This window comes from Polypterus senegalus, chromosome 6 (assembly GCF_016835505.1).
Source record: "Polypterus senegalus isolate Bchr_013 chromosome 6, ASM1683550v1, whole genome shotgun sequence".
NCBI lineage: Eukaryota > Metazoa > Chordata > Cladistia > Polypteriformes > Polypteridae > Polypterus > Polypterus senegalus.
Window position 1 is genome coordinate 48769774 of NC_053159.1, and position 26511 is coordinate 48796284.

A 26511-nucleotide genomic window follows, 5' to 3' on the forward strand; every position below is an offset into this window, starting at 1 on the left:
TAGAGCTCCAGTGAAGCTGGGCTTCAGGAGGGTTTAATGCGCTGGGCTGCACGGAAATGTATGACAAGATAATCGTGTCAAACAATCTACAATAAATACCTGATTCTAAACGAGCTAGTCATGAAGTTGAACGCATTCTAGCTCACTTTTATTAAAACCAACATAAATACGACAGTGCATATATGAGCATTTATTTTCTGACATAGTAGAGGAAGTGGAGCTTCCCTTGTAGTCTTAGAGCAGTCGCCACTGCTCTCTATATATAAATATATATATATAAAATCCAACGTCTTTTAATCTGTCCACTTTTCACAAGAGAACTACTTAACGGATTTAGATCAGGTTTTCTTTATATATAATACACTAACGTGTTTGTCTATCCAGGATTTTAAATCACCTGTAGCTATCAAACCGTTTGACCTATTGACCAGAAATTTCGTACACATATACTGCGTGACATCTACTATACACTTTTGGGGAGATGATTGACCTTCAAGGTTATTCCTCTATTTATTTTTATTTAATTTTATTGTACAATCAACTCCCAGTAGCGGCCAGCCAGGCGGCTGTGCAGTGCATGAGTATGGGCGCCGTTCTCATCCCTACCACCTTCGCCATCACTTCCCCTGCCTCTTCATATCTTAAATCATTCTTGAGGCAGATTGAAGACTTAAGTGTCAGCTTAAATGAAAAATTAAAGAAAACATACTAAGTAACTGCAACACAAACACTGACTTAATCAGTTTTAACGCAAAAAGATGCAGACAAAAGAAGAAAAGAAGTGGGCTGCTATGGTGGAGAAAAGAACAGCTGCTCACGAAGCAGCAAGTACATCAATCTCTGAACAAACAAATGCTAAACGTACAGAGAAAGAGTATGAAAACTATGAATGCTCAAGTCAAGTGTATGCAGTGCGTCATTACTGGTTTTCTATAATTTGCTTCAACATCCCAGTTGATTTTGCGACTTCTCTCATTGTGCTAAGTATTATAGCTCAGTTGTGGCACCAATTTATTTGTGCAAATCCGAGAGACAGGCTGTGGGCCGAGGGGAAGGAGAGGTGGGACCTCAGGAGTTGGGAGCCAGGCGGGGCCATCCTCATTCACGCGCCAGCCTCCATTCAAGTCGCTCTACCTCTTGCCATGTGTTGGAGCATACCTTACCTCCACTTAGCTGGCGATACCGGTTTGTTCAGCAGACATTATCATCTAGAGATTGTTAAAGGATAATGTTCGAACGTTTGTGAGAGAGAGATCACAGCTAGGTGTGTTTCAGAGGATACCTGGTCATTGGTAGAGATAAAACGGCCATGTGCTCTTCTCCCCATGTAGGGGATGCTCTCCCATCAGAGCAGAATACGATCACATACAGTGGTAATGCTTGATGCTGGCATGTAGCTACCTTTCGCTTGGCCAGAGATACCTTGCAAACTTTTTTAAAATTTGGAAAAGAGATCACAGTTACGTACATTTTCGCCCCTGATAGCAAAACCAAAAATATTCTATATCAAGAGGCCCTCAGATACGAAAGCTATCAATATAAATTCTTCTCAATACAAATTATTACATTTTAAAAAATTTTTTTTATTGATTTTTAAAGTTTGTCCTGTTCCACTACTATGCGGGCAGAGCCGCGAGGGACACCTAGTAATAAATATGTATAGGATCATAACACGAACTAGAAAATATGATCACATCATTTATTTTGACTAGTAAACCATAAGCTACCCATTCATCTAAAGGTGGTCAACTGGACTAGCCAATAAAAAAACATTTAGACAATGTGTTGAGTTTAAACCTCCAGTATCTATAGTAATAAAAGGCAAAGCCCTCTCTCACTCACTCACTCACTCACTCATCACTAATTCTCCAACCTTCCGTGTGGGTGGAAGGCTGAAATTTGGCAGGGTCATTCCTTACAGCTTACTTAAAAAAGTTAGGCAGGTTTCATTTCGAAATTCTACGCGTAACGGTCATAACTGGAACCTACACCTCCCACGTAATTGACTGCCTGCCCATATAAAGCCGTTCTTCGCTGCGGTGTGTTCATTCCTTTCCTTGCTTCGCCAAGGAAGCAGTCTTTTCACAGCTTCTCCACTGTTTTATAAACGAACGATATATAAGGCCGTCCTTCTTCCTTGCTTCGCCAAGGAAGTAGCCTTTTTATTTAATCCATGGGTTCTCCGCTGTTTTATTGTTCATTTATTACGATTGTTACAGTTATTGGGTAGGTTTTATTTAATCCACGGGTTCTCTTCTGTTTTATTGTTCATTTGTTACGATTGTTATAGTTATTGTGTTCGTATTTTATACTTAGTTTACTGTTCAGGTACCCATTTCCTTTTTTTAATCCGCGGCTTCCCTGCTGTTGTTTTGTTCATTTATTACGATTATAGTTATTTGATTCCCTTTCTTTGCCTGACTGCCTGCCCATATAAGGCGCTCCGCAGTTTTTTTTTGAAGCAGCCTTTACACAGCGTCTTCGCTGTGTTATAAACGAATGCCATATAAGGCCATCCTTTCTCCTTGTTTCGCGGTTCTCTACTGTTTTATTGTTCATTTATTACGATTATTATAGTTATTGTGTAGCTATTTTAGACTTAGTTTACTGTTCAGGTACCCATTTCCTTTATTTAATCCGCTGCCTGCCCATATAAGGCGCTCCACTGTGCTTTTGTGAAGCAGCCTTTACACGGCTTCTCCGCTGTTTTATTCTCCTTGCTTTGCGGTTCTCTACTGTTTTATTGTTCGTTTATTACGATTGTTATAGTTATTGTGTAGCTATTTTAGACTTATTTTACTGTTCAGGTACTCATTTCCTTTATTTAATCCGCGGGTTCTGCGCTATTTTTTTGGTCCTTTATTACGATTATAGTTATTTATTGATTCCCTTCTTTGGCCGACTGCCTGCCCACATAAGGCGCTCCGCTGTTTTTTTGTGAAGCAGCCTTTACACAGCTTCTCTGCTGTTTTATAAACAAACGGCATATAAGTCCATTGTTCTTCCTTGCTTCGCCAAGGAAGCAGCCGTTTTATTTAATCCACAGGTTCTCAGCTGTTTTATTGTTCATTTATTACGATTGTTATAGTTATTGTGCAGGTATTTTATACTTTGTTTACTTATCAAGTACCCATTCCCTTTATTCTTCCAACTGTACCCCTATTAACATATCTATGGAGGTTATCACCATCAATCAAAGAACTATCACTTACCAAGTGGTGTCCATGCCCGGAGATGGCGCCTGCCTTTTCTATTCTCTGTGTTACACATTGCATGGACATATCAGGCTCACTTTTGATATCCGCAGGGACATTGTGTTTTATGTATTAAATGACTGGGACAGGTTCAAAGTGTGGACTGATGATGGTATAGGAGATAATTATAGTACACAGGAGCACTATAAGACTGAAATGCTTAAGCCCTTCACCTATGGTTCTGCATGTGAGTTGATGGCTGCCGCTGAATTGTTTGGTTGTCGCTTTCAAGTGTACCGAAATGGCCAAATATTTTACACCTTTGGAGAACCGTCAATGCCTCTTAAACATCTTAGATTCACAGGTGATGATTTCAGTAGTGGACACTTTGATGTTTATGAATATTTCAACTCTCAAAAGCTGGATGCGAAGTTATTGATGAAGCCGGTTGTATGCTTACATCGATTGACACATACCGAATGTCAGTTCAACACAAATCCAGCTCGAACCGATTATAACAGCAGCAATCCAAGCTGTGAGAACACAGTAAAAAGGAGGTGTATTAGACGTTGTGGTAGATTTTCTGATGCAGCTAGACCGAAGCAACTTCATGCAGCTGCCGCCAAATACTCGCAGAAAAATCCACAGGTTAATAAACGCGCTGTGGCTAAATACTCAGGAGCAAATCCACAAGTTCATAGGGACGCTGTGGCTAAATACTCGCAAGCAAATCCACAAGTTAATAGGGACACTGTCGCTAAATACTCGCAAGCACATCCACAAGTTAATAAGGACGCTGTAATACCCGCAGGCACATCCACAAGTTAATAAGGACGCTGTCGCTAAATACCCGCAAGCACATCCACAAGTTAATAGAGCTTATGTTTCTAGATACGATCCGAAAAATGAAAAGCGGCTCATAAGAAAACAACAGGTTTGGCTCAAAAAAGCCAATTGTGGATTTGCGTACGACCCAAACATACATTATGAGTCTGACAAAACAGTACACATTGGATCCATGAATGTTCACCGTGACTATTGTCAAGCTCAGAAGTGGAAATGCGAGTCTCTTGGTTTGTGCTGCAACGGTGGTAAAGTCTCTCTTACTCCTTTACGTAAGCTTCCTGACCTTCTTGAGGGCCTATTAAATGGCGAACATCCTCAAAGTGAGAATTTCTTCAACAACATTCGAAAGTACAACAGCGCATTTCAAATGATGTCATTTGGTGCTAACCAAATTGTTGAGGGAAATTTTTTTGCCTTCATTTAAAGTTCAGGGACAAGTGTATCACTTGATTGGCAGTCTTTTACCTATGCCGAGTGAGGAACACAAATTTTTGCAAATTTATTTCAAAAGGAAGGACAAATCCACTGCGCTAATTTTTCTGGACTTAACATACCCCTGGTCAAGCAATTACAAAAAATGCTCCATGACTGTAACACTTACATCCAGGACTTCCACTCCACAATGGACAGTATGATAACAAAGACTTCAAAGTTCATTCACGCAGACAAAAAACCATTACATGCACACAAAGGCAGATTTAATAAACTCACAGTTCATCAAGTTGGTGTTGTCATCATTGGGCAAACGTTCAACAATAGAGATATTGTCTTGAAAACCAGAGACAATAAACTGCAACGCATTAAGGAAACCCACAGATCCTACGATGCACTTCAATATCCTCTCATGTTCTGCTATGGTGAAGACGGCTATTCTGTGTCTATACCTCAAGTTCATGCTGCCAGTAAGTTACCTATGAACAAAACCGCCTCTGCAGCAAACTTCTATTCATACCGGCTTATGATCAGACAACATCATGATAATACTATCTTTTTCTTCCGAACTTTATTAAATCACTTTTTAGTTGATATGTATGCAAAAATTGAATCCGAAAGACTAAATTATATCAGACTAAATCAGTAAAAACTACGGATGAAAATTACGTTCACTTAAAAGATGCTATTGACAAAAACGACACAGATTTAATAGAACTTGGTCAAGCTGTGATATTACCATCTTCCTTCACTGGAGGACCTCGCTATATGCACGAGCATACACAAGACGCAATGACATACGTATGTCATTATGGTTGCCCTAACTTATTCATCACATTTACTTTCAATCCTAAATGGCCTTACATCACTGAAATTCTCCTTCCACGTCAAAAACCTCACGATAGCCACGACCTTATCAATCGTGTATTCACAAAATGATAGACTTCCTCACGAAGAGTAACATTTTCGGCTGTACAAATTGCTACATGTACACCATAGAGTGGCAAAAGCAAGGTATTCCCCATGCACACATTCTATTATTAGTACTAAAGATAGCATTAAACCAGCTCTCATCGATCAAGTCATCCATGCGGAAATTCCTGATCCACAGACTGACCCTGCCCTACACAAAATAGTAAAATCCACCATGATTCACGTCCCTTGTGGACCACAAAATATCAACTCACCCTGCATGATCAACAGAATTTGCACTAAGAAGTACCCACGTCCGTTCATCTCAGAAACTCAGACCAGAAGATGGTTACCCTCAGTACCGCCGGCACCTGCTGATGGAGGTCATACAATTAACATCAAAGGAGTAGATATCGACAACAGATGGGTGGTCCCTTAAAGTCCTGTGCTGTCCTGCTTCTTCAATGCTCACATCAATGTCGCATTTTGCAATTCAGTAAAATCGATCAAATACATCTGCAAGTATGTTAACAAGGGAAGTGACCAGGCAGTATTTACAATACAAAATCAAAATGACAAAGTATCTCGATACTGAAGCTGGTCGTTACATAAGTAGCTCTGAAGCAGCCTGGCGCATTTTCTGTTTTCCATTCACGAACGTTTCCCTCCGGTCGTTCATCTTGCTGTGCATCTTGAGAACGGACAAAGAATTTATTTCACAGAAGGCAATGTTGCCGATAAAGTAAACAATCCACCACAAACAACTCTTTTAGCGTTCTTTGGCCTTTGCAAACACGATGATTTTGCAAAACAACTTAATTATAATGAAATTCCATCATATTATGTGTGGGCAAACAACATGTTTTGTCGAAGGAAACAAGGCAACCCTGTACCAGGACATTCGGGAGTGAAAAAGGATAATGTACTGGGACGGGTCTACACTGTACACCCGAATAACTCTGAATGCTACCATCTTGACTGCTGCTCAACAAAATCACAGGTCCCACATCTTTCAAATCTCTCAGAACAGTTGATGGTGTCCTACATCCGACCTATAAGTCAGCCTGCAGGGCACTCGGTTTATTACATGACGATATCAACTGGGACGAGACTCTACAGGAAGCTGCTCTGTCTCGCTCACCTCAAAAGATCTGTGAACTGTTTGCTGTCATGTTGGTGTTCTGCCAAATGGAAAACCCCTTAAACCTAGGGAAAAACATAAAGACAGCATAGCAGAAGATGTTAGGAGACAGACTGAAAGAGATCATATACTGAACAGAAGTCCACCAGTGGTTAAATTTGATCTATAACAAGTGTCTACAGTTGCTTGAAAACTAAGTAATTGCTATTGGAGGTCAATCTCTTCATCATTACGGTTTGCCTTCACCTTTAACAGAACTAGCACATCTTACGTCAAATCCCAAGTACTTGAAAGAGACATCTTACGACACCTCGCAATTGGCCAATATAGTCACAAATAACGAGCGGTTGCTAAATAGTGACCAAAAGTCAGTTTATGAGCAAATCATGAGCAGTGTTGCATCAGCCACTGGCACGGTGTTTTTCCTTGATGCTCCGGGAGGAACTGGTAAGACATTCCTAATAAACCTTCTCCTTGCAAAAATCCGAGCAAAACGTAACATTGCCATAGCTGTGGCTTCTTCTGGCATTGCTGCAACTCTTCTAGATGGTGGCAGAACTGCTCATTCAGCTTTCAAGCTGCCTCTGAACCTCAACCATACTGAATCCCCCATGTGTAACATATCAAAGCAGAGCAACATGGCTGAAGTATTGCGACATTGTAGGCTTATTGTCTGGGATGAATGCACTATGGCACACAGAGCAGGTATTGAGGCTTTAGACAGGACTCTCCAAGACATCCAAAACACCAACAAACTTATGGGAGGCTTGACAGTGTTGCTGGCTGGAGACTTCCGCCAAACCCTACCAGTCGTGCCCAGAGGAACACACGCTGATGAAGTTATAGCATCTCTGAAATCTTCATGCCTATGGCCACAAATCAATGTTGTTACTTTAAAAATAAACATGAGAGTTCATTTGAAAGGCGACAAAAAAGCCGAGGAGTTCTCTGCTCTTCTGATGAGTATAGGTGATGGCACCTTCATATAAGAAAATCGTAAAATAAATATTCCTACAAATCTCTGGCTCATCATGAATACCTTACAAAGCCTTCTTCAAAATGTTTACCCTAATCTACGAAATCTACACCAAAATGACGTGCCATGGTTATGAGAGAGAGCTATCCTGACACCAAAAAATGACACGACTACGACTATAAACCACATTTTACTTCAAGAACTACCTTCACAACCAAAAACATATCAATCTGTTGATTCAGTTGTAGAAGTAGAAGACGCGGTACATTATCCGGTAGAGTTTCTCAAGACTCTAAATCCTCCAGGCACTCCTGAGCATAATCTCATTTTGAAGGCTGGGGCATCAATAATGTAACTTTGAAACTTACAGCCACCAAAACTTTGTAACGGCACAAGACTTCAGGTCACATCTCTACAAAATAACCTAATTGAAGCAACTATTTTTACTGGCAGTGCCTCAGGTGACAGAGTTTTTATTCCTTGCATCCCCGTTATACCATCTGATCTCCCATTTCAATTCAAACGCGTTCAATTTCCAGTAAGGCTCTGATTCGCAATGACAATTAATAAGTCTCAGGGACAAACACTACAAAAGGTTGGCATTGATTTGAGGCAGGATTGCTTTTCACATGGCCAACTGTATGTTGCATGCTCAAGAGTAAGCTCAACGCACAGCTTGGTCATATTACAACCGGAGGGGCGAACTGACAATGTGGTATACAAAGAGATCCTTAACAAATAATTTTTTGTATATTTTCCCTCAGTTTAAAAATGTTTACTTTTTTCTTAATAAAAATATTGACACAGTATTTCGCCGCTGCAAAGCGTGGGTATTTTGCTAGTTTTATAATAAAAACAAGTACATATAATATCAAGATGTGATACATTTTCAAACCAGACTCTGTTTTATATTCATCTTCACAGTTAAATGTGAGTGTTTGTAGGCTGTTCAATTAATCCAAAGCAGTACAGAGTGAGACTACTGTGTGAATTCCCTTGTATTTAGAAAAATGTGTTTACAAACAGATAATTTATTTGTCCCAAGGGGGAAATTTGACTTTTATAGAAGCTCTTTAAATAAATAAATAATAAATAGGTTGATAAATAAATGAATACACACAAACACACACACACACACTTTCGCCTGAACACACACCAAAATGACTATAAAGCATGAAAATTTAAAACAAAGAAAATTTCTGACTTGGCTGTTACAGTTAAAGTGAGGCATTATGCAGACATATTGCTGTTGGTATAAAAAAGCCCCAGTAGTGTTTCTTAACACACTTCTGCTGAATAATTCATTAGTTGAAAGTACTTAGTGTTAGTGTGTCAGAGAGCGGATGTGAAGCATTGTTCATAATAGCACTCAGTTTTGTTTTACTTCTCTCTTTCCCTGTTACCTCCAAGATGGTCCAAAATGCATCCTATAAGTGAGCTTCACCTTTTAATTAGTGTGTTGATTCAGTGGGCCTCTCTTGAAATGACAGCCCACCATATCATAACATAGAAAATCGCACTGACCATCACAGAATTATAGAAGATGGGATGTCACTTCCCACATTAAAGGAACACATTCTCCTAGGGAAAAAGAGTCTGCTCTGCCCTTTCTTATATTTTCTATTATATATATATATATTTTAAACTATATATTCTTGAATTATACCAGTATTTATGGAATTTCATTCAAGCTAGGCGCCCCTCAATACTGACAGCCCTCAGGTACAAATTGGTTCAGTTTTACACATTTAAAAGATATCAGGATAACAGTCTAGGAGATAAGAATACATTAAACTAATACAACAGAAAAAATGAAAACAAATGATATTGGCAAATGTAAAGACATCTCATTGATAGTTTGATAACATCAGCTTTATATGTCTCAAAAAACCTGGGTGCCACAAAATGAAAGTTTAGAAATATACCTGCTTACTTTCTCTCAGCCATAACTTCAACTGCTTTTAAAAAACACCATACTCAATTAAAGAGCACTTTATTTGTTTTAATACAGAATTTATTTAAACATCACTGGGCAGGTATCAGTCTTTCTGCATATGGGAAAGCCTCTGTATATGCAAGTGGGGGAAAAAGGCATTTCCTCATTTGCCAGAATATGAACATATCTCATCCAAACACTATAGTATCTGTGCTATGTTGAATTTTATTTGTGTATACTTCTTAAAAGTACACTGTGATGATGCGTTTTGTGAATGATAATGTTTATTTTCTGTAAGACATTGTCCCTCAGAAAATACACTACCAGCTACCCTCACTTGTAAATACACTACTAGCTAAAAGTTTTAGAACACCTCAATTTTGCTAGTTTTTCTTCAGATTTAATTAGCTGAAATGCAATGAATGATCTAAAATGGTGAAAAGGTAAGCAGTAAACTGCCAGAGGTTTAAATTTAAAGTTCAGGTTACGAAATACTGAAAAAAAAGAAATTTAGAATATTACGCACAGGGAACAACTAATAGGTTACAATCTATAGATATTCCGCAGCAATTATAGTAAATTAAGCCTTGCAAGTTGAAGCAAACAGTTTGCACAGGTATCCCACCTTATACTGATTACTTAAAAACCCTCTATCTCTCTTAACGCAGATTTGGAACATACAGTAGTACCTCGGTATACGTCTGCTTTGGAATAAGTCCAACTTGGTATACGTCCTGTTTGAACACAAAAAATTTTGCTTGGTATACAACCTTTGTTTGGAATACGACTCGCGTGCTAACCTTGTTTACCTCTCTCGAGACAAAGCCACGACTGCCCACGAGCGTTAGTGCGGCAATTGCTAGCATTCAGTGAACAACCCGCGCTATAACTCTCTGTGAACTTTCACGAGTGTGATATAGTGGGTCCACAGCTCCTGTCAAAGTCCAGCTTTAAAATAAATAATCACCGCGCTTGCAGCTTGGTGAGGGGGGCGTGGTGGTTATGTGGCTGAAGGTTGTCAGGGCAATTAGCGATGTGGTCGTTTCGCAACAAAGTGCACTTGTGAGGGACCGTCCACATTCATGATTGTTCCTGGGGCTGCTTATTTTGATAAACAGAAGCGCGAGTCAGCTAGAAGGGGAGTAAAAAGAAAGAACAGACGAGAGAGAGAGAGAGAGCGAGCGAGAGCGCACATGGATAAAGTGGCTGAAGCAGGCAGAGCGAAGGTCGGCTGCAAGTAGGGCGACAGGCACCGGGCCTTTTTTTTTTAAAGAATGCTTTCCTGCTTTTAACCGTTGTTTTAAGAAGACTTTTTTCTATTGTTTTTAACATCCACGTTTCACTTCTGATTTTATGGATTATTTATTGGAACTTTGAAAACTGCACTTTAATTTGAACACCTTGTTTTGTTAATTGTTTTAATAAAAGCACTTTGCACTTTTTCACCATCCCCTTGCTTTGTTGTTACCGATGAGGTTAGCAGCAAGGCACATTACCAACGGTGTAGGATTCAAGGGCTCCCCGGCAGCAAATGGGAGCATACAGCAAACCTGCATCATCACAACATGATTTTGTGTTTTTTTCATGTAAATTTGAATTGATTGTTGAAAAGTATGAAGGTGGCATGCGTATCCGGGACATGGCTGTTGCATACCGTTTGCTGAGAACGACGGTATCTACGATTGTGAAAAACAAAGATGTTATTAAAAAGTAAAGTGAGGTAAAATTTTCATTTATTTCATCTAATTGCTTTTGTATTTATGTATTTTAGTATTAGGCAGTGTTTAAATTATTTTATACAACCCCATCAATGTATAATATGCCAATAGCAATAGGATTTTTTTTTTTCATGGGAACGGATTAATCATTTTCCCATTATTTCTTATGGGAAAAATTTGTTTGGTATACATCCTGTTTGGTATAAGTCAAAGGGTCTGGAACGGATTCCACTGTACTCTGAAGTGCTATTTGGACAATATTACACTGCAGAAAGCTGTAAATTCCAGTGATAATGGCAAGAAAATGAGACAGAAGTGTTACCCTTAGAAAGTTTTGCCTTTCATTTAGTGAAAATGCCAAAAACAAGTCAAAGTGTCAGTGATTACAGTGTCCTGCACAATCCAAAGGCAATAGGAAAATTGGACGAAACTCTGATAGGAAGAGACCTGGCAGATCCAAAATCACAACACATTCAGAAGACAAGTTTCTGAGGGTCACCAGCTTGCATGATAGGTACCTTGCAGCACAATAGCTTCAAGCACAGCTTAGCAGTGGTCAAAAAAAGCAAGTCTATTTCTACTGCGAAAAGGAGACTTTGTACTGCAGGCTTGACAGGACAAGTGGTAGTAAGAAAGCCATTCCTTGAAATATTATCTGTGGACTACTGCGGCCAGAAGAAAGTCTTATGGCAGATGAATCAAATTTTGAAATCTTCAGTTCATCAAGCAGGGTGTGTGTATGACACCAAGTTGGTGAAAGGATGGCTCTTCAGTGTGTGACACCAACTGTTAACCATAGAGGAGGAAGTGTGATGGTCTGGGGTGCTTTTATACATACACAGTGGAACCTCGGGTCACGAACATCTCTGAACATGTACAAATCGGGTTATGACCAAAATGTTCGCCAAACTTTTGCATCTGTTCATGACCACACACTCGGGTGATGAACAAGTCAGTTTCCCTTCTAGTTCGTACGCGCCGATGATTTCCGCATGTGTTCAGTCTCTCCCTGTGCATTCACTGTGAACTCTTTGTGCTCAGTTTTGTTTCCCTTCAGGTTCTTACGCGCCGAGGATTTCCGCATGTGTTCAGTCTCTCCCTGTACCGTACATTGTTCTTGGTGCATCATGCAGCGGGACACTCCCTCAAAACTGTAACCTCCTTTCAACTTAGCTTTCTCCAGTGGTATAGCGGGTCCACAGCTCCCATCAAAAAGGCCAGTTTTAATAAATAATCACCGCACTTGCGGCTTAGAGAGGGGGCGTGGCCAAAGCAGTTCCTGAGGAGTTCGTGATATGGGCATTTCTCACCTAAGTGCACAGGTGACAAGCGGTCCGCATCCGTAATTGTTCTCAGGAGCTGCTGATTGCCACGACTACCATGTCCTCTTCATAAACAGAAGCTCGAGTCAGCTAAAGGGAAAAGAAGAGAACAGGAAAGAACAGGAGGTTGCAGGAGAAGGCAGTAAGCAGGAGGAGAAAGCCAGTGCAGGGGAGAGAGAGAGAGATAGAGAGCGCGTGAGCGAGCGCAAGAGAGAGAGAAAGACAGCGAGCGAGTGAGCGCAAGAGAGAGCAAGCTAGTGAGAGAGAGCGAGCAAGAGAGAGAGAGCACGAGTGAGCGAGCGCTAGAAAGAGAGAGAGCGAGCGCGCGCGAGAGAGAGAAAGAGCGAGCGAGTGCAGGCTTGTGTGCAGCTGAGAAAGGAGCCTGGGTGTTTGTCTCAGTGTTATTTAATGTTTTTACATTTAGTTTACTATTACATTGTGCATTCTAAGGTATTATTAACTATTTTTGTGCTTAAAAATCTTTAAAGAAAATATATTTACATACAGTTCATACAGTCTGGAACGGATTAATTGTATTTACATACAATCCTATGGGGGAAATTACTTCGGGTCATGACCAAATCGGGTTATGACCAGAGTTTTGGAAAGAATTACGGTCATGGGCCGAGGTTCCACTGAATATATATATATATATATATATATATATATATATATATATATATATATATATATTGGAGTTGAGGATGCAATTATTTATCTACTCCACAAGGCTTACCTGACATAACTGTAAGGATTATGTTTTTTTTTTTATTTTTACAGTGCTTTCAACACCATCCACCCACCTCTGTTAAAGGGTAAGCTCAGAGATATGCAGATGGTGGCTGGTGTTCTGGATAATGTAATATCTGTCAGGCAGACCCCAGTGTGAAAGACTCAAGAACTATGTTTCTCAAATAGATGTGAGCAAGACTCGAGCACCACAAGGAACATACAGTCCCCTTTTCACTTTGATCTGTATAACTCAGACTATAAATATAATACTAGATCATGTCGCTTGCAGAAATTCTTAGATGACTCTGTATTTATGAGGTATTTTGATAAGGGAGATGAAACAGAGTATAGGAGTCAGGTGGAGTCAGCAAAACCAAGGAACTGGTTATTGACTTTCACTGCACCAAAAAGCCTCTATGTCTGGTCACTATTCAGGGAGTGGGTGTAAAGATGGTGAACTCCTACAAGTACTTCGGGATCTACATCAATGACAGGGTGGACTGGTCCCATAACACAGAGGAACTATATAAGAAAGAGCAGAGCAGGATCTTTCTTCTTAAGAGACAGCATTCCTTTAATGAAGATAATAACATCCTTCACAGCTTAAATAACTCTATGATGTCAAGTGCAGTGTTCTACACTGCAGTGTGCTGGGCTAGTAACATCATTTCAAGAGAGGTCCACCGAATTAATACTAACTAAATGGCTAGGCTCAGTTATGGAACATATTGTGGACCCCCTGGGGGTAGTAGCAAAGCACAGCATTAAAACAAAACTAAATTCCATAACGAACAATGCTGCACTTCCTCTCTCTGAAACACTAACAGTGAATACTTCAGCCAACAAACTATTCAGCAAAGAGGTATCAAGGAACGCTACTGGGGCTCCTTTATATCAACAGCAATATGCCTTACTGTAAATGTTTTCTTTCTTTTTAGTTGTCTTCCTTTTTAGTCATTTGTTGTGTGTCCAAACTATACTGTGTATATGTATGCATGTATATACAGTATGTATATATATTTACCTATCTGTCTATTTATTTAGTTAAAGTACTTCTGTAAAAAGCCAAATTTCCCCATGGGGACAAAATAAATAAAGTTCTATTTATCTATTGTACCCTCCAGCCCTCTTGGCAAATAAAATGCACACAAACTCCAACATGTGCCAAGCAGTGATTTACACACGAAATGAGATACAATAGCTACAAAATTAAAATAAAATGGGTGGAGTGGGACCTGACCAGACTCCTACTATGCCTGACTACACAGGAAAGAGTCCAACTAAAAAAATCATGTCCATAACCCAGGCAGTCATTTATTGTATTTTATTTTCTTCTCTTAGTATAATTCATATGGCGATCTGAACTTCACAATGCCACAAAATGAAGAAAAAAAAAATTATCTCTGACACCATACTATCATGTACCTTATCTAACTGACTATTAACATAGTAAAAGTAATGTTTCACAAAGATGTGGAGCATTGATTTTTTACTATATGAAATTGAAGGCTGTCATTATGCAGCTAAATGAACACCTCAATAAACATGCTATTCTTGAAAAGTTTCAGTCAGGTTTCAGAACAAATCGCAGTACAGAAATGACTTTTTTTAAAGTTTTAAAACTTTTGGGGTGAAATGCCAAAGGTTTTCTGTTCCCATCCTCTTAGTCTCAAAGTCCTTTCCCAAAAATTTAGAAATTTGGGTTAGTCATATGCCTGTTGGAGGTTTTTAAATTGGTTTTAAATTACCCCAGTTTTTTTTGGTTTTTTTAAAAGCACTTTTTTATTTCCCTGTTTTTGATTTAAAAAAAACCCTTTCAATTTTGGGGGGGAACTAATAAAATTTATTGTTTTATTTTTTTTTTTTTTTTTTTTTTTTTTTTTTTTTTTTTTTTTTTTTTTTTTTTTTTTTTTTTTTTTTTTTTTTTTTTTTTTTTTTTTTTTTTTTTTTTTTTTTTTTTTTTTTTTTTTTTTTTTTTTTTTTTTTTTTTTTTTTTTTTTTTTTTTTTTTTTTTTTTTTGTTTTTTTTTTTCAGATTTGTTTTTTTTTTTTTGTTTTTTTTTGTTTTTTTTTTTTTTTTTTTTTTTTTTTTTTGGGGGGGGGGGGGGGGGGGGGGGGGGGGGGGGGGGGGGGGGGGGGGGGGGGGGGGGGGGGGGGGGGGGGGGGGGGGGGGGGGGGGGGGGGGGGGGGGGGGGGGGGGGGGGGGGGGGGGGGGGGGGGGGGGGGGGGGGGGGGGGGGGGGGTGGGTCTGATCAACTTTAGGGGGTCAAAAAAAAATTTTTTTGGGAATCCGGGGTAATTTAAAAAACCCCTTTTTTTTCCATTTTTCTCTAGTCGTCTGGAGTTTTTTTTTTTTTCTGTCCTCCCTGGCCCTCTGACCTTACTTTTATTATATGTTAATTAGTGTTCCCTGATTTTAATTCTTGTTTTGTCTTTTTCTCTTCACCATGTAAAGCACCTTGAGCTACACTATTTGTATGAAAATGTGCTATATAAATAAATGTTGTTGTTGTTGAAACTTATTCAACTGAACCCTCTAGACTTTCACTTATTCAATGAGGATCATTTGGCTTTTCCAGGTGAGTTAAATTGCACTTTTCAGTTTCTTAGAAGTTAATGTTCTTTAGATAGTAGGTCCTACTAATTTTTCATAGTTATTCACCATTCTTTACATAATTGGATTTTTGCCAATAACATTTCCAGAAGCCTTTCACCATTTAATCTTTAGTTACAGTAGATATCATATCAATAATACTGCTTAAGTAAGCTTTACAATAATACAGTATTAGCAATGAACAAGTAGTTATGCTTAAAGATAAAGGCATTTAGGAGTTAAATTAACATGCTTTCTAAATTGTTTTCTGAATAATCACAACTCCTACTGATGTTCTCAACCAGCATCTCTTTTCTTATGTAACTCTTAAGTATTAGATAACATAGCTACAAATATAAGCTTATGATAGAGTTTGTTAAATGTGATCTCTCCCAGTTTTGTTTTATTTATTAGCACTCTTTTTAATCTTTCATTATTTTTATTGGAATATGGGGAAGAAAACAAAACAAATTTTTACAATAATAAAAGACGAACTTTATAAATTGTCATTTCTATGGAGAGTGGAGTCTGATCAACTAGATCCAGTGGGATCATTAATATAACCTGCATTCTTAACCATGAAACTCTGATGCTAAGTCACTGTAGTAGCAGCTATACTTGGAGGAAGCATCAACAGACAAGCTAGAGATGATTGCTTTGCCTACTTAAATTTAATTGAATATACTGAAAATTAACATTTTACTTTGCACTAGTAAAACAAAGATGTATAAAATGATAAATGTCTAGTGGATTTACATAGAATAGTACTCTCAATGTTGGTAAAAAGACAAAACATGTTATATGTCTTACTAAAAGTACTACAAATAAATACAGGGGATTTCTGTTTCTGCTTATATAGCATAAAACCATAGACACCAATTCCAGCTCTTGACTGCCTACTTTTCTGATGTAGCTGAGTACTTCAAAACTTGAAGAACTCCTTGGGCTAAGTGTGGAATGTCTGTATTGCTGACACCTACATTTTGAATTAAGGTCTTTTTAAAACTGACCTGATAATGCATTATAACCTAGATGTAATTGAGTAAGAAGTACCCCTAACACTAAAAAAAACACAGTGCTTGGAATATTGACAGATACAGTGCCTTCAGAATGCATTCAGACTTTTTACAAATTTTGTTATGTTGCAGTCTTATTCTAAAATCATTTTTTCCCAAATCACACAACATGACAAAGCCAAATCAGGCTTTTAGGATCTTTTGTAAATTTACTAAAAATAAAAAACTGAAATATCATATTGACAAAAGCATTCAGACCCTTAGCTCTGGCACATGAAATCTGGCTCAGGTGCATTCCATTCTACTGATCCTCATCGAGATTTTTCTACATCTTGTTTGCAGTGCATATGTGGCAAACACAATTGATTGCACATGATTAGAAAAAGCACAGACCTGTCTACATAAGGACCCACAACTGAAAAAACTAAAAATCAAATCTGAAACTACTAATAAAAAAAAAATTGTAAACTTAAATAAAATAATTAACAAAACCGAAATGAAAAAAAACTAAACAACACTATTAAAGTAGCTGGAAAGACAAACGGAAATAAAAAAATAATTAAAAGTACTTCTAGTTTTCATCACAACTGGACTTACACAAGGCCTAACCTGGGATGCAGGAGTCCCGAAATTAATCAATATATATTACTAAGAATTTCATATTTGGTTTTTGAATAAATATTTCTGCTGTCAGTCTTTAACCATTGTAACTTTTAATTCTAAAACAGAAAGTTATCCACTAGGAGCTGCCCCCATATATTCATTGTGATACGTGAATCTCTGCCTTGCACCAAAAAGACAAGGTCTAAGGACTTCAGGAAAACCAGCTTTATTCAATTTGAAACAGAAATAGCAAGGGTATTTATTGTAGCAGGAGCTACCAATCTACTACACACAGACAGAGTTGGGGCCAGGTCAGTGGCCAAGGTACAATGTTCCCTGCATCACTCATCAGGCGACAGATGCGTTGCACACAGGCGGTGAGCTTGTCTCTGTGGTGCTGCAAACCTGCAAAGTGCTGCAAAACTGAGGTTGCCTCAGCGATGGACAAGCAACCCTTGACAGACGCATCAATCGCGTTTCAGCCTGTCACCCCATTGCAGACGGTCTCAAAAGAGTTCAAAAATCTCACATCCCCTATTAAGCTTTGTCTACACTGGTGTGGGCAAAGTGACTGCTCAAGCTGTGCTCGGCCAGGCACGAAAGAACATCGGTGCATGGTACCCTTGCATGGTGGCAAACATCAAAAGCAAATGGCTGTAAACTAATAAACCACTGAAGCCGGGCATTCACATCCTTCTGTCTGTAAAGCCACTGAAGTGGGGCATGATCAGTCACCAAGATAAACCGCCACCCCGACAAGTAGTACTGGAGGGTCTCCACTCCCCACTTAATCGCTAAACATTCCTTCTCTATGGTTGAGTAACTGAACTCCCTGGGAAGTAGGTTCCTGCGGAGAAATGTGATAGGGTGTTCTTCCCCCTAAAAACATTGAAAAAGCACTGCCCCTAAACTGAAAGCACCTGCATCCATCTGCAGACATGTCTGGATTCTGCAGAACTGGGAATGAGGATAAAGCAGCTTTTAACAGCCCACCTGGGGTACCGAATGCAGTTTTCTTGAAACTGGATTCCTCCAGGGCACCTGCCAGTACCCTTTTGTGAGATCCAAGTTGGACATATACAAGGCTTGACCGAGTTTCTCCAATAGGTCATCTATATACGGCATGTTGTACACATCAAACTTGGAAATCTTGTTTAAATGCTGGAAATCTATACAAAACCAGACGAAGTTTTCCAGTTTTGAGACCAGAACAATAGGCTCTGCTACTTGCTTTTGCAGATAACCCCACTAGTTTGAGAATTTGTTTCACCTCCTTGTGTATCACCTTCCCTGTTGCCTCCGGCAGGTGATAGAGCAACATTGGGTGCAGTTATGATCTTGTTTTCCGCAGTTTCTGTCCAGTCAGGCAAGGTCGAAACAACATCAGAGTTCCTTCCAATTAGTGTCAGCAACTCTGCAACACAAACTGCTCAATCCACCCATCCCCCATGCAATCAGAAATCACCTAATACAAGAAACCATCCTTAATTAAAAAGTTCGGGTAACTCCTTCTCCAGATAGTCATTCGCAATGTGGGCTTGTTTGAATGCAAAATCTAAATTACTGTTGGCTCATTGCAGGTGGGCAAACTATGTCTGAGTGGCAGTCTCTGCTTCCTCTGTGGCCAACGCAACATCACGCATACCCCCAGCTGCTACTTTGTCATGGTTCGTAGCAGATTTCCGGTATGGGGAGGTTGCTGGCATGAGTGATGGGGAGGTAAAGTCCGCCAGCTGTCCCAGGTCCTCACTTCAGGGTTCATCTCTCACCTCACTGGACAACTCAGGTTCAGTTGAAAACCCGGCTCCTTGATTGACGTTGTCAGCATTGAGCCCCTCTCTATCTACCACTGAGGGAGGCACTCTGCAGGTGGCCAAGACCTGTGGGTAAAAAGGCATTCCACTTCCCTATTAAAAGAGGCCAGGGTGAAGTGTCTGATATGGCCGTCCAAACCTTCCAAAGTTCTTCCCTTTACAATTCAGAGGGTGTAACATTGTCTCAGAGTGTAACATCTCCGTGGGCGCAGCTAAGGTTCACCAAGTTTGTGGTCCTATAAGAGGTCTGCCAGAGCAAGTCACGGCAAACTACAAAGAGGTTGCTACCAGAGTCCAGCAGTGCTGGGATTTCACATCCAGCCAAAATTGTCCTTCACTACCATCTTGGGGGAAAACTTCCGAGCTGCATACCTGGGTCAGACCGATGTCTATGGTTTGTGCAGGTGGGAGACACCACTCCCAAGCCAGATGTCCTGGTTGATAACTGCAAAAATCACCGATGCTCAGTTCCCACTATGGAGTTCCAATGATAGCATCTACCACCCGTCATGTCGGCAACCCAAGGAGCCTGTGCTGGCTGGATCAAATTTGGGGCCAAATCTGGATACCCCCTCTGTTTCCAGATGACTTGGGCACTCTCCAGTCTGTGGGCCAGGTCCAACTGCAAGTAGACATCGTTTCGGAGCACCTCGTCACAAAGGTCCTCATCTATTCCTAACAGGACTGTGTCAATAACGAGCTTCTACACAATGAGCACAAAGGTGTCCATGCAGGACCAGCTCTGAATCAAGTCCAATAAGTCTTGGACCTGTCCTCATATAGGGTGGTCCAGGCCAATGTGCCACAGACAAAACTGGCGTCCCTTGGCCACATGGCCCATAGCTGTTCGGAGGAGGATTTGTTGTTTCAGGAAGTCATAATCATTGAGCCTTTTGGGAGGGAGGTTTCACATGATCTACTGGAGCCTCTCCAGTTAAAAACAGGGCCACAATAGCTGCCCAGCCTCACCTGCCCCAGTGAATCAATGTCATCATGCTCTCTAAGCATAATAGGAAACACTCTGGGTCGCCCAAGGGAGCCATCTTCACCAGTACTTTCCTGGGGCACGCAAAGACAGGAGCACCCACAGGAGCCTCATCTTGCTTCACCGGTATCAGAATGTTATGCGCCTCTTGGGGTTCCACTGGTGCAAGACCTCACTCCTGGTACTATGTGACACACGAGTTGCTGCCTTGCACCCAAAAGACGAGGCTGACTCTAAAGACCTTAGGAAAACCAGCTTTATTTAACTAGAAACAGAAATGGCAAGGTCACTTAATGCAGCAGGAGGTACCACTCTACTACACACAGATACAGCAAACGGCAGGGTAAGGGCCAGATTAACAGCCAAGTTACAATGTTCCCAGCAAAACCCATCAGGCAATAGGCACGATGCACATGGAGACAGTGAGCTTGCAGTTGCCTCTGTGGCACTCCAAACCTGCAGTGACAGACAAGCAGCCCCTGACAGATGCAATCTCATTTCGGCATGTCCCCCCTTTGGGAAGGGTCTCAAAAGAGTTCATAAATCTCACATCAAGCAGTGATCAGCAGCTGGTGAAGGAGGCCAGGTGTTCACACAGCATTTGTGGTGACACAGCAAGCTGAATGCGGGCACATAAAGCACGTGAAATAGAAATCAATTTACTGTGTGAGAATAGTGACAATTCTTCTAGAGCTGATAGTGACAGCATGATAGATTCTGGTTCAAGTTTTAGTGAAGAATACCAAGGTGATGATTATGGTTTGAACGTCCTTGGTAGCATTCAAAGCTGCCATTTACTGGATCTCCGGGGCTCAAGAAAGAAGTATTAGATGCAGATAATCCCTTACAGAATTTCAGTCTGTACATAAATGAGCCCAAGATACAGTATGTACACAGCAATTATAATAGCAGCACACACTAAGCCAAATTCCAGGCTGCATGTGTGTCCAATGTCCGTTACGATGAGATGCAACATTTTTTTGTGCTTCTTTAATATATCAAGATTAAATATGTGCTGATCAACAAAACCATTACCATATGGACAGAAAAATCACAAGTGAGTAACATTTCAGTTTATTTCTCTGGTGTCTGTGTTTTGTTGACAATAATTCTTCTGCCACTTTGCACAGGAAAAATCCTTTTTGAAAATAAAACAGCACTGATCGAAAGACTGACAAGGTCAACACACAAGATCAGCATAATATTTCTGACCAATCACTTTTGCTTTAAAAAGGTTGTTTAACAACAAAGCCATATAAAACCTTGTAAAATTCCTGAGTTGGCAATGTCTCTAGTAAACTACAGGTAGGTAGGTGAAGAGAGTCTGCCAACTGGTTAAAAACTAAACCAACTATTAAGCTTTTATATTTATTCTTTGTTTATCAATTTTTTTAGTTTACATTCACAGCTCAAAATAGCTCATATTGTGAAAATAATCTGGTGGCAGAATTATGTTTTAAAATATGTGTCCCCCTCTTTTCAATATTTGTCTCTCTTTCTCTCATAATAGATAGCTGAAATATCATACTCTTTTTGTTCTTAACATTAGCCACATCATACATATTGCATACCAGGGATTTTTCCTACCTTGCATCCAAACCTGCTGGGATAGGCTCCAGGATTCCTGCAATCCTGCTCTGGATTAAGCAGGTTTAGATAATGCATATATTGTTCCTAATCTCAGATGCTGCTTCTGTCATTTTGTGGCTGCTCATATTCCTATTATCTGCTCTTACTCTACTCATTAAGGGTTTACTGTTCTTATGCATGGGCTATTCAAGTCTCATTATCCTTAACCTTGACACTACGTGCTTGTTTTTCTTTGTTTTCCTCAATACAGCAAAGTGAGGTCTGCACACTGATTCAAGCATAAGAGCCCTGTTTATCTTAAGCCCCCATGATTTTTATGATCACACCTGTCAGAACACAGTAGAATTTATTTTCTAATTTTTGATATGTTTTCAGGCATGAAAGGTAGCAAAATTCTGTCTATAAATTGTATGTGCCTGAGATGGAATCAGAGATCAGTATGGCTGGTAGAAAATAACAAATCCCAGCATGGGAGATTTTTGAATGCAATATTTAGGGCATTAATTTCAAGCACATTGTCTTGGAGCAGGATATGTTGTGTGCTGCAGACATTTAGAGTAAAAACCCTCAAACCTTAAAATTCACCTAAATTTCATCACAAATTGGCCCATTCTGGGTAATAAAAGGAAGAGATGAAAAATGACAACAGTCAGAGCACATTTTCATAATTAAAAAAAATTACGAAATTGTATAAAACTGTTCATATTCAGTGTCTGGCTTTGATTATGTTTGGTTTTATCACACAAATCAGATAGTAAACCATGTAGTGCAGTAATCTTTTAAACTCCTATTATATCCAAAACTGTTAAGTGTACAATTCTGATTGTGAAAACTAAACTCCATAGTATTTTTACTAATACCATAATTACTAATAGTAAAACTGAAACTAATATATTTAAAAATAAAATAGACATGTCTTTGTGAAACAAAAAGTAAATTAAAACTAAAAATACATAATGAAGGAAAACTAAAGCTAAACTGATTTTCCAAATAAGGTCAAAAAAAATATGGAAATAAAAACTAATATATAACGGCAAAATTATAATAACCTTGCACCAAACTCCTTCTAGAGCTGGCTGCCCTGACAAACTGTACAATTGGTGACCAAGAACCTACAGAGAACAAGAATGGAGATGAATGGAAACAGTAATTGCAAACACTCCACTAATCTGGGCTTTATAAAAGAGTGGCCAGACCTCCAATGAAAGATCACTAGAAATGTATGAATTCACACCTAAGGGACTCAAAGACTACAATAAACAAGATTATCTTGTCAGTGAAGCAAAGATTAAACTATCCGAAGTTAATTCTAAGTGCCATTAAACCAGGCACTACTCATTAACTGCACAATACCAGCCCAATGGCGAAGCATGATGGTGGTGGCAGGATCATGCTGTGGAGTTTTTTTCAGAAGCAAGATCTGGTTGACTAGTCAGGGCTGAAGGTAAGCAGAAAGGAGCGAAGCACACAGATATTGTTATATCATCCCTAATGGAAACCTGTTCCAGAGCGCTCTAGATCTCAGACAGATGACCCTAAGCACAAATCAAAGTCAACATGGGAATGGCTAAAGGCCAACTCTGAGAATGTTCAAGTTGCCCAGCCAAGACCCAGACTTGAACCTAATCGAACATCTCTAGAAAGACCTCAAAATAGCTGTCCACTAACTGTCTCCATCTGTCCTGACTGAGCTTGAGAGGATATTTATAGAAGAATGAAGAAAACCCTGAAATCCAGAGTTTGGTTTGGTTTTTGGCAAACTGGCATCTCTCCAACTCTCTCTCTCATAGCAGCAAATTAGTTGATTGGTACAGTCTCTCAAGGAGTGTTTGAAGGAAAAAAGCATATATACGCTAATGTTCTTGAAATTAACCAGAAAATGTCATTACATTTTTCACAAATATACCAATTTTGATTTTAAGTTCTGATATTTTCTTGACTGAAGTTTCACACACAATGAATAAGTATCTTTGTTAAAGTGAATATTAGTATATTTATATTACATTTTCCTCATAACCTATTTTAGTTATTTATTTTATATTTTAAAATTTAAATATTTATTCATTATTTAAAACTGGGTCATGATTAAATGCATTTATTTGGGCAGACCTATTTTTTAAAAATTAAACACAGGATTTGTTGTCATGTAACATTTTTCATAATAGCATAAATTATTTACAATTAAAACAATTACATAATATACAATTTTCTTATTACACAAACTTATTTTGATTGTAAAGCTGCCAATAATGTTAGATTATTAAAGAATAATACTATCAAACTCTCTTTAAAATTATAATACAAAATTGTAGGCAATATTAAGAAAAAAACAGTCTACAAATGGGTATCTTTAGCAAAATCAACACCAACAAATTTCTATTAATAAAACTATTTTTATAATCATCAGTTCTGAGAAATTCTGAACAGTTTAATTGTCATACCTTTTTACTCCACCATGGACATTTCAGCTGCATTAATCCAGTCAGGAGGGTCCAAAGAAAGACTTTCTTCATAGATGATGATTAGATATAAATTTACATCAAAAGTGAAGTGAACATTATCTATGAAAAACAAATCAAAAATTATTTTAAATAAATTTACTTAAGAGTAAATGTTAAAAATGCAGATCAGTTGAAAACTGGGAGAAATCTTCAAAAATGCACTGTATATTTCACATTAAACACACACAGAATATATTCTTGAATTAGATGACTATTAATATGGTTAATTTGTTATTGCCTATCATTGACCTCTAGAATATCAAAAGCAAAATTAGTTAAATCATTGTTCTATATTTATACTGAATTCAAATACAGAAATTGTACCCTAGTTGCTGTCTAAAATGTTACTGAAATACAGCAACTTCCAACAACTTCTGATGGGCTTCCCTTGCATTAAACAATTCATAATTTCATAACTTTTGATAGGCTCTCACATCATCGAGTTGGATAAATTTAATTTCTACAACGTTTTACGGTTTTTTTAACAAATATATCAAGTGTCCGCTATGAAAAGACAAAATTTAAGCATGTTTACATTTTTTAGTGCCGATAGAAAATAAAATAAAATTTTAATTATCATATAAATCAGTTTAGTACATGCAGTAAAAAGCTCAGCTGCTCAGCTCTTACGAGTGTGCCTTGAGACGAACATAAAGGGACAATAACAATACATTGCTCATATCTGTAGTTATACAAATTCATTTCATAATGTGCATCATCCAGCACTGTAAATCATCAGCAAGTATTGTGTGTGTGTATATTTTTTTTACCTAATTTGGACCAAGTATATTTTTTAAGTTCGTCTTAAACTTTAGAGGATAACGAGGTAAAGTACATTATGAATCTAGAATATATGAGACTATGAACTGCTGCGTAAAAATACTAACTGCTTAAGTGTAAGCTTTGCTCAACACGAACACTGCTAGGAAACATGCGAACTGATAAATACTCTGCGACGGTGTGTGATTTCTAATGTAAGCTATGCATTTGATATCGGAGTTCTTTGACAGTTCCTTTTACATGCTATTATATATATATTTAACAACTTACCGAAAACAAACCTTTTTTTTATATGAAGATTCTGGACACATTAAAAGATGTCAATAAAGTATGACAGTACGAGAAAAACGAGTGTCAGGAAAACTCCAGAAGAAAAGAGACCTTGCGAAAAAATAAAACGTGGGAACTACATCCACTGAACGATCTCAAATGTTCAGAGCTATCAGCAACCTTTTTCTGTGCAACCAAAGTTAATTTACTGGAGCCTCTTTTCAAGCAACATTAACTCTATTACTACCATAATTCCACGTCTCCATAACCACCGCTTGACAACAACTAGCTATTGCACACACCCGGTCAGAAGAGTACGCCCAGAGGAGCGTCAATCCGCACCGTACCGAAGGAACGTAGACAATGTCATCATGGGAGTTGTAGTCTTCGCCGTTTTTGGCAACCATCGCAGCTGCTGTTTATCCGTAACTGACATGCACAAACTAGTATTTCACAAAATTATATAACTACAGTTGTTTAGTCCTGCTGCTGAAATTTAAAAAGACATACCAGTGAGTAGTTTTACGATTAAAAGTACCTCTGAATCGATTTCTGACAGAAGGACATGCGGGTAAACAGTTTTGTTTGTTCAAAGGCGAGACGCTATTAGTTATTGTGAAGAAGCACACTTCACACACGATCCCATTGTACTCTACATGTTATAACACTTATGCTACTTTTATTAATGTATGCCCTACATATGGTACAACACTTACTCCCTTTATGGATCTTACTCCAAATCCCTTGGCCAGACTTCTGAAGGAGCTAAACTTAAATCAAGATTTTTTTTATTCACTGCTGCGAGAAAACCAACACTTATTATGTTCAAGGCATGTTAAGGTCTAGTTATGCAAGACATCAAGTTTTTGGGGGTTCCTCTTATTTTTGGCCCTCTAGACCTAAAAAGTCATCTTTTTAGGCCATTTGGATCCCATATGTTGTGCAGGAAATTACACATCATAAAGAGTAAACTAATAGATGTCTTCAGTAAAAATGAATTCAGAATGAGCTGAAGTTGTGCATCCCACACCAACCGAACCCAGGTGTTCACCTCCTAATGGGATACGAGGGGTCAAAGTCACTCTTTTTCACAAACGTCCAAACAATGGGGTCGGTAATACAGGCATGTGGAGTGTCATTTTATGCTATTT

The 26511-nt window shown here is 38.8% G+C and overlaps 1 protein-coding gene across 1 annotated transcript in view; it reads right to left on the minus strand.

Moving 5' to 3' along the window:
* The window catches only part of cep104 (centrosomal protein 104), a 232996-nt gene extending 207334 nt beyond the window's left edge, over window positions 1-25662 (minus strand). Inside the window, exons 1-2 of the mRNA XM_039755038.1 lie at window positions 25361-25662; window positions 24251-24370 (exon numbers count right to left, since the gene is read on the minus strand). The gene's annotated coding sequence lies outside the window, so the exon portion shown is untranslated. The remainder of the gene's footprint in view (window positions 1-24250; window positions 24371-25360) is intronic.
* Between the last annotated feature and the right edge of the window lie 849 nt (window positions 25663-26511).